The sequence below is a fragment of the Protopterus annectens genome, chromosome 2.part0 (genome assembly GCF_019279795.1).
Source record: "Protopterus annectens isolate FY-2018-M chromosome 2.part0, PAN1.0, whole genome shotgun sequence".
NCBI lineage: Eukaryota > Metazoa > Chordata > Ceratodontiformes > Protopteridae > Protopterus > Protopterus annectens.
In genome coordinates, this window is record NC_056728.1 from 1,128,150,134 (window position 1) to 1,128,162,870 (window position 12,737).

A 12,737-nucleotide genomic window follows, 5' to 3' on the forward strand; every position below is an offset into this window, starting at 1 on the left:
TTGGAAATGCTTGCATAAGTATGTAGTAAGTAAGTAGGAGATTGGCAAAACTTTTTCAGGGCATAGACCAAAGATGTTGGAGATTTGGCGAAGCTATAGGGACTGGGAAGCATTTGGGAATGTAAACAGTTGGGAGGTTGTATAGCAGGAATAAATCAATTAGTGAAAACAGTAATAGATGATAATATTTAAATTACTGCAAAATTGTTTTATTAGGTTATGATGAAGGAATGTCCGAAGAGGGGAAGGCCATGGTGGGATTACTGATGGCAGTTAGTAAAAAAACAATAAAAAGAAAATGGAAAAGGAGGGAGGGGCAGGAGGTGAAAGATTTGATGAACAAAATAAAGGGAGAGGAAGAAAGGGATGCTAGAGTAAAATGTTACAATAAATTGTGGAAGAAACGGAGTAATTGCCAAGACATAATATCCACAGACCTGGAAGCAATTCTTGTGATGGGGAATCTTTTAAGACACCAAGGAAAAATAAATATACAAATTAAGAGGGGGACTGTGGTTGTGGGTAGATGTATATCGTTTTGTTTTGCTTTATTTCTTGAAACAGAGTGAAGGTAAACAGAGGAAAAATGAAAAAGAAAATATTGTTAACATAGAGGGATGTACGTGGTGTAATAATGCTATGACGTTTGATGGAAACATCAGGACTGGATTGGCACCTACTGTTAGCTATATAAAGAGTGATAGATATTAAAGGGCCAGCCACACAAGTAGTAAACGCATAAGTGCACCTTGCATGAGGATTGTACAGCAATATTAAACATGATCGAGATAAAAGGAAAAAAGATGACTAAGTTAAAAAATGTTAATATTAATATATTAGTGTGAAGAAATTAGACACTGTTATTTGTGCTAGCATGTCTGGTTGAGTTTCTGTGCATAATTTCAGACTAGCCTGTGTATTATATGCCAGCATGACTAGCTATGATATTGTAAATAAGTTCTTAAATGTTAATTTATAATCTGTTTGCACAGAATTTTTTAAAGACTTGAACAGTGTTCTTTACATTCCTAACTGCACGTTTGTGATGAATGATTCTAGAGGCAAACTGTCAGATTCATCTGATCTGCAGATGATGTCATCAGAATGTTGACCATTGCTATGTGTTACTGTCAGAAGCTGAAAGACAGGAAGGAACTTTTAGAAAACAACTGTTAGCTGATTTTCAAAATATGAAAATGAAAAATACAACCGGAATAGCTGTGATAGTTAAGCTAATCTATAAAAGAGCCTGCTGAAGACAGTTAACAGTCAGTAGTCAGTTACAGTAGTCAGTTGTTGCCAGTGAACAGTCAGTTGTGAGTTGTTCACAGATGTACTGTGCAATGGATACCCAAAAGGACTCACAAAGTACTGTAAATCCACCTTTGCTCTGTTGTAGTAATTTGGTTTAGATCAGTGACAGTGTTCTTAAATCAGATAGGAAAATTATAGCGAATCAGTTAGATCAGTTAGAGTTTTTCTAAAAGTTGGATTTCTATCCTTCAGTATTAATTTTATTTTCCTGGTGATTGACCCCTGTTTCTTTATTGAGAATTACTGTTTTAAGTTTTTAAGCATTTTGCTTAATATTAAATATTTTTGGACTTCAGCAATAGCTGCACACTGTAAGTGAATGTTTCTGGTTCTCCCAGTATGAAAACAGAAACTCAGCAGAGAAGGTCAGTAAACTTGTGTTTATGGGTAAATTTTAGTAACTGGCTAGTAAGTACACTGCCTGGGTGCCAGGAAGAAAAAAACACAGAAGACCTGAAAAAAATCAGCTACAAAAAGTGAGGAAGAAACATTGCCAGGGGAGAGTTCTGCAGCTCTTCAGCAAAAAGTAATGCAACCTTCAGACATGACTTCCTATAACATACAGGAAGATATAAGACAGCTGCATACAGACCTGGTTAAAATAAGCAAAACACTGGTAGAGCATATCAATACAAACAACAAAAGTCTGGAACAAATGAAATAAGCTTTAAACAAATATTCAGATGAAATGATAAAGCTGCAAAAATCAGAGGTCAAAATGAAGAAAAGGCATGCTGAATATGAGACAGCTCAGGAATTATAGGGCAGAGCATGTAAAGAAAACCTGAGATTTTCAGCTATACCTGAGAAGCTGTAAGGAACAGAATGCATTAATTTTATGAAAGCACAGATAAGCAACTGGACTGGTATTCCACAGTAGGAACTGTTAGTTGAATGGGCACATTGTGTGTATACTCCAAACCTAGCCATAAGAAAGTAACCTAAACCTATAATAGTAAGGATGCAATCCTATTAGCAGAAGGAGTTTATTCTAATAAAACTGCGGAAGAAGGACAAAAATACTAAAAGTGGAAGATAGCAGAGTATTTGTGGAGAATGATTACTCATAGTACACTAGGCAAAAAAGAAGTAAATTCATTCCACTATTCAGAAAATGTTGAGCCGCAGGTGTGAGATTCAAACTGCTGTGTTTAGCTGTCTTCAAGGTATTCTTCTCTGCAGGGACAAAATCATTTTTTTGATGAAATGCATTCTAAGGAAGAAATACAAAAGTTTGTCCAACAGAAACTGAGCTGTGAAACAGAAGGAGATTATGCTTCTTGTTCTTCTGGTAATAAAGACCACAGAGAGGCTGTATCTGTGAAACCTTTCCCAGTATTTCAATGGAAAATGGTGGAAAGAAGGAAGGGAGCATGAGAGCTGACTAGAATCAAGAGCACTTTGGAAATTAAGCAGAGACAGGATCTGGGTGATGGAGAAGAGCAGTAATAAAATCAAAACTTAATGTGGGATTACAATGCAATAATTATATTTGTGACATATAACAGAACAAGAAAATCTGGAAATATTGTACTTTTTCAAAATTTGTGGAGGACTCTATGTATTTGTGGTGCATGGTTTTCTTTGCATGCTATTTTTAAGTGTCATGGGGATTGTACAGGTGTTGTTTTTTTCTTTTTCTCACCTCTTCTCTTTTTCTTCTTGTACAGTTTTGAGAAATATAGGCAATGCAATGTTCAAAAAACAAAGGGAGCCTGGTTAAAAAGGCATGACAAAGTTCAAATGAATGTGCTTTTTTCATTCTTGCATGGTGAAATGACTGATTAAGGACCTTTGTTTTAGGAGAGAGAGCAAGTAAATGAAAAAGAATATTGAATAACATGAGTTTTTTTCTAGCAATTGCATGTAAGTATACTAAGTAGCACTTCTGCAGCTGGTCTTCATGTCTCGATGGAGACGATCTGATAAAGAGAAACTTTAGACAGTCTGGTGGAAGGGGATGGGCTGAGGGAAAAGAGAAAAAAAAGAACAGAGAAATTGGATAGGACATAATGTTCTCTGAAAACAAATGGGTTTTCCCAGGTGTGACAGCTTTAAAGATAATGCAAAGCCAATTAGACCTGAAGTAAAGTTTTCTCAGTTTAAAATGCATGAGGATATTAATATAAATATGTGCTTTTGTTTTTCTTTTTCACCCTTCTCTCTTTTTCTTTGTTCAGTTTTAAGAAATGTAGGCACTACAATGGAAAAAAAGGAGAAGGGGAGGAGATGGGAGCAGGAGGAAGAGTCTGGTTAAGAGAGTGTGACAAAAGAAAAAATCAGTGGGCTTTTTCCCATGCTTGTGACTGGGTTAAAACCTAGGCATTATCCAGTAACAAGTTTGTTATAAAGCATGTAGATGAAAAAGAATATTGAATATAGTAAGTCTTTTTTCTGATAAACAAGGAACCCTTAGCAGTTTTGTGTGTGGCTTGCATGTCACTAGAAGATGATTTAATAAAGAGAAATGACTTGGAAAAAGTGCTTACTGAAAGCATTCAAATGTTTTCTCAACTGGGAAGGCTATAAAGAGATGCAAAATCAGACAGCACTTACTAGTAGCACAGGCTATACTATGCATCTTAGCATGACTAACCTTTCATTTTGGTTACCTTTAGCCTGTCTGTGTAGATATCAACTAGAACTTATATTTTTATTAGGAAGCAAAAACTTCAATATTTGAAGATGTACATGGTTCTGTGTGTTATTATTAGGTTAATAGATTTTAGGAGTTTTTTTGGGGGGGTGTTTGTTCTGTTTGAGGGCTTTCAAAAAATGAAAAGTTATATAAGATGTGGCATACACACAAATGGATATGACAAGAAATAACTGTATAAAATACCAACCTGCCAAACAGTAAATACATGTAATGTAAAAGCTGGTACTAGACAATTAACAAAAAAGCAGTTATACATAAAAGGTGGTAATAATATCTATATAAGAAAATTATGCTTTTGCAATGTATTTCAATCTGAATGGTTTTACAGATAAACATGAAAAAGAATGAGTAGTGAATTATATTAAAAATGTGGAGTGCAAATATCTATGTTGCAGGAGACACACCTGGAAAGAACTGAACATGTGAATTTGATAAAGAAAGGTTTTCAGGATGGTTATTCAGAGGAATATCTGGGGCAAAGGAAGGGACGAGTACTTATATTAATTGCAAGAGGAGCTCCAATAGAGATAGAAGAGGAAAAAAAGATAATAATGGAAGATAACAAACACAAACTAAGAATAACACACTGAAAGCATAAACCAGCGCCATATCTACCAAGTCTTTTATTTTAGCTCTATCATCCGCAATGTAAACCAGGACTTCATCAGAATAATAAACTCACTCATTCATACCCCCTATATAACATACATAATTACAACAAATTGAATCTTATTCAAAACCCCTCCCCTATAATCAACAGCACCATGACAACAAGTACAAATCTAAAACACCTTCTCAGAACACTGCAGTGAGAACTTACATAAAAATGCTGTAATAAAATCTTTTTAAACATTTGTGTAAACACCACAAACAATCATAAAATATCAATGCAATGCAGAAACGTAGAACATGGAATAACACTTTTCTATTTTAAAAAATAAGCTGCTTTTAACTTCAGAAAACTACTCAAGGACAGGGCTTCATTTAGACCTGGGGCAGTAGTAGCATTCAGCTTCAACTGGTTTGGACATGAGGAGGGATGCTGGGTATATTGGGAAAAGCATGCTAAGGATGGAGCTGCCAGGTAAGAGGAAAAGAGGAAGGCCTAAGATTAGGTTTATGGATGTGGTGAAAGAGGACATGCAGGTGGTTGCAAGATGCAGAGGACAGGAAGAAATGGAAACAGATGATCCACTGTGGAGACCCCTAACAGGAACAGCTGAAAGAGAATAAGAAGCTATATATATATATATATATATATATATATATATATATATATATATATATATATATATATATATATATATATATATATATATATATATATATATATATATATATATATATATATATATATATATATATATATATATATATATATATAAGCCCATAAACCTGACTAGCCTGGTTTGCAAGGCTATGGAGCGCATCATCATGGAACTCATTAACAAAGACATTGGGAACCTCCAAACACTTGACCTGACCCAGTTCGGCTTTGTTAAGGGTAGATCATGCCTACTAAACCTGGTTAACTTCTTCGAGACAGTCACCAAGGCCAAAGATGAGGGAAAGGTGGTTCACACAGCCTACCTTGACCTCGCCACGGCTTTCAACACCATTCCCCACTCGGGTATTACAGAAAAACTCACCAGGCTGAACATAAACCCCTATGTCACGAGATGGGTTGCCAACTGGCTTACAGACAGAATTCCCACGGTAAGAATAACGGGCTCCAGGTCTGACTCTAAACCAGTCATAAGTGGTGTCCTGCAAGGCACGTGCTGGGACCCCTACTGTTCGGCATATACTTCTCAGAAGTACAGGCAAACACAGGAGGACTATGGCTAACAATGTTCACCGATGACTGCAAACTGGGAGCCATAATTGACTCTCCGGCTGACACGGACATCCTCCAAATGGGTCTTACTGAGACGGACACCTGCTGTCAAAGTCATGGCCTCAAGTTAAATGCCAAAGAATGCATAGTCATCCTATTTGGGAAAAACAAAACACCCATGAATTACCACATAGGTGGCAGCCCCCTTAATACAGAAGAGGTAATAAGAGATCTGGGGACCCAGGTAGATAGTAATCTCTCCTTTGACAATCATATTGCCAAAGTAGTTAGGAAATCCTTCTATGTGGCCCATCTAATTACTAAAGGGTTCGCATCTAGAAATAAAGAGGTTATAGTGCCTCTCTACTCGTCACTCATTAGACCTATCATAAAGTACAATGCCCCATTTGGGATGTACCTCACAAGACACTTCCAACAGCTGGAAAGACCACAAAAGTACCTCACCAAAAGGATTAACGGTCTCAAATATATGTCCTATGCAGCCTGACTGAAAAAACTCCAGCTGTACTCAGTGGCATATTGCTTACTCAGAGGTGATCTCTGCCTGACTTACAAAGCCATGCCCAACTCAGAATTGATGGACATGCTCCACCTAAAGAAATCCAAGTCACTGCGAGCCACACGCTCTAGTGAGCTAAACCTCACCACAACAATAAATAGAACGTATATAATCCAAAACAGAAGTGTGGTGTGTACAAACTGGTCAATCAAAATATAAGAAATCCAGTAAAAAAGCAAAGAGCGACCAGGCCACAGCTAATAAAATCAAGCCAAGTTTTATTCCAGGAAATACAAATGGTGAGCGCTTTTGCAGTAAAAACTGCTTCATCAGACTTGTGTAGATATACTGTGTGCATGTGCTACTTTCCCCAACCTGAAAAACTCATATCCCACCACCAATGGAACCTAGGCATAAAGCAACAAAACAGATTATGTCCATATGAGCCTGCATCTCGTGAGTGCTTATGTAAAGCTGTGTCTTAGGAACTGTTTGGTATATTATAATGAAAAATCTCTAGAACATGTTTTGGTCATGTTCTAGATACTGTACTTTATATTGCTGTTTAGGGTATCTCATTTGTACTTACAACTGCATCATGATATTATGGGGAACTTTTTTACCCTTGTCAATATTGGTTGTTTTGGGTGGCTTATTATAATTATTGTAAATGTCTCTTATAAAGTTAAATGGATTTTCTTTCTAAGCCATTGCCACCTCATTTCTGAAAAGGTTTGATTAATATCTTCTTCCCAGCCTTCATAGAAAACATTTGCCTATCCTTATTTCAAACTGAATATGATGGAGTTTTACAACCTGTCACACTGTCTTGCCAAGAAAGCTGCAAATGGAAACCTTCAGACTGAAACAATACAAGAAGTGTTATGAAACCATCACAGAAAAGAGATGTCATAGATTTCCCCCAGGACAAAATTAACTAGTTTCATATTTAGCTGCAGTTGAGTTGATTTCTTGCAACGGTGAATGGGGGTGACTGAAAATAAAATACAATAATATACATACATACATATAAATATCAATGCAGTTGTGAACTATAAGGAGGAAGAACTAGACTGCACTGGCATCACAGATTGCCCACACATTTTTGGTGTAGTGTTCTCTAAAACCTACCTCACTGAATCCACCCCCTACATCTATTCCTCTTTCTCTCCATGTGGCACACACATGTGAAGCCCTGGCAGGGAAACCTAACACACTTTTGTTGGGTTCTTTTTCTTAGGGTATTTTGATAACTTTGTTGCAGAATTGTTTTGCTGAAAGACAGGAGTCCATAACTGCATTACACAGATTGCAGTCATGCAAACTGTCCTTCTTTCCTTTCTTGAATGTGGTCCACCAGATTTATTAAGCAGTTACAGTAACTGCATATACCACCTCACTTCTCTTTTTGGCAGTCAGAGAGGACTTGCCCAGTGGATGAAAATAGTTTTTGCACCAGTTCTTCATCTTTCATGCAGACTCATAGTTTGAGAACTTCATTATTGGTATCATTACTATCTGTTTCACTGTTATACTGTACAGCAGCATATCTTCTGAGTTTGAGGCCTTCATCATGACTTGTGCCGCATATTATAATTTGCCCCTTGAATATAGCTGCAATCAGGTGCATTTTTTTGCATGTTTAGAAGATCATGCATTCCTCATTATGAGAACTTGCTTTCAGAACTTTGGTGGCAACCTTTTATAACTGCATTTTCAGTTCCTTATCATTTGCAGTCTGTCCTATAGACAGAGATAATGTTTTTGACTGGAATAGTATTTGTCATTAAACAAGATATGTCACATATCAGACTCTCATCCTTGGGTAGTCCTGCCATGGACTGCTCTCATTATGTTTGACTGGTTTTGCCACTGGTTTTAGACAGAAAAAGCGTTATGTATTTTTCTGCTCTATACGTGGCTGTAGGTCTTCCTTAATTAACAATAAAATTCAACACATATTTTGCATTGCTGGCATTATTTGAACTTTCACACAGCTCATAGCCTTTTTGCCAAACTGAGGCCTTTTTAAGAGAAAGAATTGCTTGAAACCAAACCTGCTTCAGTATAAGGAACGTGACATATCTATGGAAATGTGTTTTCCTGTGGGGTATTCTGGAAATATTATTGAAGGAATGTATTACTGGAAATTCTTTGTTGTTGAAATGGAGGAAATTTGGTATTTGCAGAAAGCAACTTCTGCTCATGGAAGAAGAAAAATGGTTGTTGAGAGTAATGGGTATGTGAACTATAATCCAAAAGCTGGGGTTTCTTAACTAATCCCACTTAGGTGGGATGAGTCAAGGAATCCATATAATTTTGAAGGAAACCGTGGTTTCCAAGTTATGTTACATACTTCTGCAGTGTGTAACACATGTACTGTATACCCAGTTGATTTCTACACAGATTGTTGACAGGAGGCCTTGATTACCATCCAGGGTAATTACAGCAACAATTGCTAGAAAACATTCTACTGACAATGGAGGATGTCATAGTCCAGTGTTAATACCAGAGTTGCCAGTGAACTTGAAGGACAATGCTAGCTGCCAGTCTCACACAAACAAATATTCTGCGTGACTTCAAGATTGAAATGTCATCAGACGTCTCTGTGCAAGAAAACTGGTAGTGTATTTGCATTGTCCCCATTTTGAGAGCCATTGTTGCCTTTCACATCTGAGTATTCTATAGCCTGATAGCTTCTAGAAACTATTGTTTCTGTCTTTCCTTTGTAGTGAATCACAGGGAGAACTTGATGACCTCATACTTGTTATGCCTCTACTAATCACTGGGAGCTGAGATGCTGTGGTTTTAGGTGTGAGTGTGATGACATTAACTGAGCTCATTGGACTTGTTACAGTCTCGCAAACAGTGACTTCAAATGGTGGAATAAACCTGGAGTCTTCAGTATTTAACTTAACATAAGACAATAAAGAATAGCTGCCTGGAAATAAAATCTCCAGAGCAGTGGGGGTATAGTAGCATTCTTAGACATTTTAGTTCCTTTCACATAGTGCCATTTTAAATATTAATAGCATGTCAAAAGGTATACAAAATCCATATCTTCTTACTGAGGCAAAAATCATTTTATTTTCAAATAACTGCTTTGTAGTGATTTGTCAGACAAATAGGTTCCTAGGTTCATATGTGTATACTAGGATAATGCCTAATGGGACCTTTGTAAGCCAAGCCACGTAACCCAAAGGTGTCCCATGAGTTATTCTGCCTTACAAGTTATTTTAAGGGGTGCAAGTTAGTCAGGACATGATTCAATGGCTGTCTCTGTCCATCAGAGACCTAGGTGCCAGACCAGGGGTGAATTTCCAATTACTCACCCACTGGTCTTGGTTGCTCTTAAATAGGGTTAGGGAAGGGCTCTGCTTCACATGGATAGGAAGCCTGTTCCAGAGAGTAAGGAATCTGTCCTGTTTAAGACACTAGCAACATTTAAATCATTAGATCTAGTAGTTCTGGTGCTGTTCATTTTGTATACATGCAAAAGGTTCATCAGAGCAGGATCCAAGGATGCCTTGCATGCCAGGCATAAATTTCCTCTCAACAGCCTGTTGTAAATAGAATATAGACATAGGGCTTTTAAGGAGATCTGCATAGGACATTATGTTTATACCCTGTATTCTTTTTGTGAAGAACTTCTGTAGATATTCCAGTTTTTGCATGTGACTGGTCAGGTACATACTGAAGGGAGCATTACACTCAATGATGGGCCTGATGATGGCTAAGTACAGTGGCACAATGACTTCTCTGAACCTAGATGCCATGCACAGAATGATTTTCTTACAACTTTAGACTCATATTAATCAAATGCCAAGTTACTATCTACTTGTGTCCCCACATCCTTGACAACTGTGTCTACATTTAGTGTTGTTTTATCAATGAGGTAGTTTCCCCTGTGTGGAAAATTTCCAAGCAGGTACTTTTATGCATTTATTGGCACTGATTTTTAAACCATAGCCTTAGCACTAGTCATTTATCTGTCTTAGACCTTCCTGTATGATGCTGGTATCCCTGGGGGGACTCCACTGGTGTCCTGCCTCTTTGTAGAGGTGATCTCTCCACTCCTAATTTCCTGGGTCCTATCTATGAGCCATCTGGCTATCCAGCAAGTTACACAGGGGTTTATGCCTAATTCCATGAGCTTATTTACAATGTCAGAGTGGGATAGTGTACTAAATGCCTTAGCTACATTAAGGTAGGCAGTATGCACCATTTTGCCATCATCCATTGCCATGGTGACCTTTTCAAAAAAGTCTGCCTTTGACAAAACAAAACAGGGTTGAGTCCAGTGTCTGAAGGTTTCCTATTGTTATTCATTTCCATGGCTTTGCATATAAGACAAGTTAGACTAATGGGTCTGTAGTTCTTGCGATCCATTCACACACATAGTACGAAGCCTGTGCCCTGACAGGTTATATTTCAGGCTTTCCATCTGCTATTTCTTGAGGCATTCTGGGATACTACTGGGGCCCACTGAAGCTGTATTCTTGGCTTTAAAGAGCATATCTATGACCTATTTCTACTAACAATTGTAGGGATTATGTTACATGTTTTTTCCTGGGGGTAGATGGGGATAAGAGGAGGGAAAGTTGAAGATGAACTTGTCAGCCAGAAGGTTTGTTATATCTCCTGGTTCCATGAACATGGCTCCATTTACCAACAGTTCAGCACACTGTTGTGTGCTGCCTTTTGAGTTTTTGGTCATAGCTAAGGAAGGTCTTATGGTTGTCCCTGGGATGCTATATTAACCTCAAAATTTACTTTATTGCACTTAATTAGTCCTGTTAGCTGTCTATTCAGTTTGATAAGAGAGTTTTTTTATATTTTTTGGTGTTAGATTTCCTAATTTCAGCTATGATTCTTTTCTTTTGTTGTACATCCTGTTTAGTTTTGGGTTCAACCAGGTGGTTTGTTTTTTGAGTTAGTTTTGGGGTCTCTTCTGATAGGCACAGACATCTCTATGCAGTCACTGACATGGTTGTGCACAGCTTCTGTGAATAATTCCAAATGGGCTGCACTGTTGTCTGGGTTTGGAGGGGTTTGAAATTTTAACAGGTTATCAGTCAGTAAAAGGTAGTTTGCCTTGGAATAATTTCTATTTTTTAACAAGGTTTGCTGGGGTTACAGAACTGATTCTTATTTCGAAGAAGACTGATTTGTGGTCTGACCTTTTCAAAGAGAACACAGCACTGGTTGGGAGGTGCAGTATTATCCCATATTTGTGAGTACCAGGTAAAATGTGTTTCTACCTGTAATAGATGCATGTGCTAAATGGTCCAGGGTGCTTGTGTCTGCAAAGTCTAGGAATCTGTGTCTGCAAATTTGGGGTTGTTTAGGATTCCCAGTTTATAAATGGGTAATTAAAGGCCCCCATGAGTATTGTATTTGGTTTATTGATGAGTGTCTCCAATAAGTCCAAGTCTGAGGTGTGGGTTTTATGGGACATAGGAGATGACCTATAGTTTTCTAGAATATGGTATGGGACTTTGTCTGTGTTGATCTGGACATGGAGGAACTCCAGTGCATCATTCTGTTTAACCAACCTAGAGATATACTTGTTATTGATGTAGACTGAGACACCTCCCCCCTTTAGTCCCTGTCTGTGCAGTTGCTGGTCTAAATGTGTGGAAGTCACTGAAGTCTTGCACTGCCTGGGTACTCTCTGCAGTTTTAAACCATGTTTCATTAACTGCACAGATGTTCAAGCTTGGAACGAGTGGAGCTTCTTGTTTAGACTGCTGCAGTAAGACCTTTTATATTTTATTGTGTAGACTTTGTATATTGGAAGGTTTGTCAATCTCTATGGGAGAGTACAATGTTTTATCCAATATCCAAAAGCCCAGAAAGAACAGGAGCAGACCACACTTGACAAAGCAACGTGGTTTGTTAACCATGTGCTCCCATACTGACAAATATAGTAACCCCCTAGAATGACACCAAAACCTTAGTCAATTATTAAAGTCAATCATCTTCTGTTCATATTGTGGCATCATCCTTGGTGAAAGTGAAAAGTTGCTCAATGTTAGTCATATACCAGCCTGCGACACATAGTCTAAGAGCTCCATAATGTCTCTTTTCATATAGTGAAGGGAGGGGCATCTCAGGTCATTTACACCTACATGGACTATGACCAAATAATACTGTTACCTGTGGTGCAATGACTTAACTGCATGTGTAACTTGAAGGATCATGGCCTCTGATAGGCAACTGACTGCTATTTTCTTCTTGTTCACCTTGGTGAGTGGGTCATCAGTATTTCGTACAATGGAGTCGCCTATGACTAGAGTCCCGGGCTTGCCTTATGAACTTAGTAGTTGTGGCTCCACTGGGTGTAGTTGCATTTGCAGTTTTAGGCATTGTTTCTGTTGAGTCCTTTTGGATTTGCTGAGGATACT